Below are 4086 nucleotides of genomic sequence, written 5' to 3'. Positions count from 1 at the left end.
GGTGGGAAAATTAAAGAAAAAGTGTGGGATTTCAAGGAATCAAGCAATGAAAGGTAAAATTTCTTGATTTTGACTTGTGATCTACCTTTCCCATGCTTTTCTCCTTATTTTCCATGGTTAGATTTCATGTTTTCATGGTGAATTCATGGCTGCCCAAATGGGTATGGAGAGAGAATGAAGTTAGATTGATTTGATTTTAAGTTATGTTAGTGTTTTTAGTTAGTTTAGCATATTTAGAACCAAAACAATAAGAAAAGAATTCATTTTCCCCCATCACCATTATTGGCCAAATTTTCTAGGGAGGATATTGTGGCTGAAATTGATGATATTTCATGATATTTGGGTGATATTTGATGTTTGGTGAGGCTAGAAATTAAATGGAAAATTTTGGTGTGAAAATCTAAATTTTTACCTAATGTGTAGACATGTGTGTAATTATTGACCCGGGACTAACAAATTGAATTTCATTCACAGTCACTGAGGTAATTTAGGTATAATTAGAGTGTAGAAAGTGAGAAGAATTGATTTGGAGTTAAATTGGAGATTTTAGCCGATTAGGCCGATTATAGTGTGACTTAGGTCGAATATCACATTTAAGTGATTAATCAGATATTTTGCATCCCATCACATGCATTCATTTAGATTTAGAGAGCCTGAAATAGTTTATGATAAATTGACACAATTTATTGAAATTCGTGTCACGTATGATGTATAGGTGGTGAGCCCTCTAACAAGGGTAGAGAGATTGTGCCCGAAGATCGGGAATAGGAGTATATCGAACTCCTAGTACTGTGAGTAACCTTATCATCATTTTTATTATCTAAAGTATGTTTTTAATCGATTTTGATGAAATTTTATAAAAATAAAATTAAATGGTAAATCTTGAGTTTTACAAACAAAATGTGTCTACATGAAAAGATTTTATAAATTGTTTTAAAATTGAATGATGATTTTGAAAAATAGAGTAATTGGAGACCACTTGTTATGAATTAAATTTATGAATCTAATGGCTTATGACAGTATTTGCATGAATGGCTGAATTGGTATTGGTGTTGAAATATATGAAATGTGTATTTAGCCTTGAAAGACTGTAAATTATAATAATTGCCATGTCATGCTAGAATGAATTTTATTGATTGGTGGATTATATATTAATTAATCACTGCAGTATGGGGTTTCTGTGGACCAGCCTTTTAGAGGGGCACAGTAAACCCCATTATATTCTTACCTCGAACAGAGAGGCGTGTAGGGTATCTCCTGGGGTAAATCTTAGAGTTCACTTCACTTCAAACCACCACGTGAAGGGGAACTCAACCAACGCCAAAGAACGGCTGTGTTTTCTCAAAATAAAAATATGTTTTACGCGTATACGAAATTTTTAACAGCCTTGGCGGGTTAGAGTGTACGCCTCTGATCAAGGTGTAATCAAGTATATTTGATGGCATGAGCCAACTGTTTATGAAAGTCATAAGCCCAAATGAGAAATTAAATGAAATACAACCGTTTGCATGGGTTGGGATGACTTTTCAAATTGTGAAATACTTAAAATGATGGGATATTTTAATTGTCTCCTTTTACTTGACTTTAGCTTATTTAAATGGTGTTTGTTTACTCACTGGGATTTTATAATCTCACCACCCTCCTTTCCACCAATTTCAGGATCAGAGTAGACTGTAGATAGCTGGTTCCATCGGAGATTTCTATTGGATTAGCGTCCTCCACACAGTAGGTTCACAGTTTCTTTAATTCTAGTTATTGTGGGTCCACTTGATATTGTAAATTTAATAGTTTATTGTGCTATAGTATGAATGAATTTATTTTGTTTTTAAGTTACAAAAAGTATTTACGCATACCTGCAAAATTTCTGTTTATAAGAGAATAAAATATTTTAGTGAATATTTTATTTTATTTTTTATTATATTCAAATAATTACAATTTCATTTTAAATAAAGGTTTTAGATGCCTAAACTTATTTTTAATTGTAAATTATGCGATTGGTACTTGTTTACTACATTTTTAACTGGTTTTGAAATTTTCAGTGAAAAATGACCAAAATACCCCTATGAGACAAAAATTTTTATTTTGTCAGTTTTAAGTTAGAAATAGCTCAAAATTCTTTAGAACATAAAATTTGGCAACGGTTACTCATCGAGAGAAATGAGAAACTGATATTAAGCCTTGCGGAGTTCCGGTTGGCATTCTGGGAGATGAGTGCCGATCGGGGCACCGTGGCGGTTGTCACGGGCTCGAAGGGAGTTTCGGGTCGTTACATTTTAACTTCAATTAACTTTGCAATCTCAAAAACAAAATACTTAAACTTTGGAAAATGCCAAATGTGAATAAATTTTTGTTTCTTAAGATATGGTCACTAAAACCTTAAACAAAATGCATAGGTTAGATTTTAATATATTGTAAATAACTAAAATGCTATAAATCTAAAGACAACATTTTTTTAAATAAGCATATATAATTCCTAAAATATTTGACCAAATGAAAATGGAAAGAGGTTTACGTTATTCTCTTTGGTCATTCCTTCTAAACATTTACACCTAAATAAGCCAACAACCAATGAATAAAAATAAAAATAAAAATATTGTTAGCGTAATATGTCAACATAAAATATCGGATTAATTATTTTCTTCATCTGTCTAGAATAGAATAAAGCCCATCCTTCCCAAGTCAAGAGATTGGAATTCGTTCCAAAATTCTACCATCGATTCGCAATGTAGACTGTTTTTTCATCTGTAACAAGTTAATTAGGAAGCACTTTCATCTGTGGTTCTTTTCAAATATATAATTTCATATGGATGAATATATAGCTGAAAATTCAAGGTTATTGGTCCCTTATAAATTAAATCCATGTTTTATTATTCTGTTTAATTCAAATAGCTTTGCTTTTTGGTTAATTTTGTATGAAGATTATAATATTTGTTTTCCCTTTACATTTTTTAACTAGCATTTGGATGCTGCTACTAAGATCTCTATTTCTTTTTTTTTTTTATCACTTATTAGACATAAATGAATTTTTTGTTAAGAAATATAAGAATGTTTACGTTTTGTGCATGGGTTTTAGGTTCTATTTAGAAACACAAATCCAAGGCCTGAACATATATCACGAAATCTAAGTTAGAAATATCAGATTTGCAACTTATGATTATACTTAATGATAGTTTATGATGAATTATATTTGTCATTATCAAAAATGAAAAGTTTGGATGCAACCCATGAAGTTATTGATATCTTTACACAGATGTTATCCGGCAATACTTTGTGGTTCTTGGGGGAAGACATTCTAATTGTAATGATTGGCTCACCAATATAAATATTCTTTCAAGTTTGGTGGATTTACTGAATAAAGTAGTTCCTTTTAATTGATCTTTGTATCAATAGACAAAGGCCCTGGCATGGGATTATCTCCAAATGATTGCATCTACTTTCTCGTCCATTTTCACTTCTACCACCAACACCACCAGTGACACCAACCAAACCTCGTTGTCTTCCTCCCACTCCTCCTTTACGACGTCGTTTTCATCCCAAATCAAACTCTTTTCTCTCTCAGGGATGTCAACGGGTACTCTATTATAGGGTACTCGCGGGTACCCTACCTGGTTACAACGGATTATGGTACTCCATAAATGGGTTCAGGTAGTGATTTCACTATTTGAATCGGATTCGGATACCACTTATTGGGTACCAGTTATCCGAACCCGATTATTATTTATAAATATTTTATTATTATTTTAATAATTAAATTAAAAATATACAATTTTTACCAACTTTACAAGTAATTTTTTTTGTTAAAAACTAACAAATATATGGAAAGTATGGTTACTCTAATTATTAATATGATGACATTAATATATTTAAATTAAAAAATTATTATATTGTTAATTATGTTTAAATAATTGAATATTATATCATATTATAAAGGAATATAATTACTATTATATATATACTTTTAATATAAATATATTTACTTTCTATTTTCTGTTAACATTACAAAAATTATGACTTATAAAATTATTAATTATAATATATATACCATTATTTATATAATCTTATAATATATATACTTAAAGAAAGCTT

The 4086-nt window shown here is 30.3% G+C and overlaps 1 long non-coding RNA gene across 1 annotated transcript; it reads left to right on the top strand.

The window, feature by feature from the left end:
- On the top strand, positions 752-1896 carry LOC108663690. Its single transcript, XR_001929700.1, has 2 exons — positions 752-791; positions 1660-1896. It is a non-coding gene; the product is annotated as an uncharacterized LOC108663690 (long non-coding RNA).

This window comes from Theobroma cacao, chromosome 10, assembly GCF_000208745.1.
Source record: "Theobroma cacao cultivar B97-61/B2 chromosome 10, Criollo_cocoa_genome_V2, whole genome shotgun sequence".
Classification (NCBI taxonomy): Eukaryota; Viridiplantae; Streptophyta; class Magnoliopsida; order Malvales; family Malvaceae; genus Theobroma; species Theobroma cacao.
Note: the sequence above shows the minus strand (reverse complement) of the source record. Positions and strands in the feature narration are given on the sequence as shown.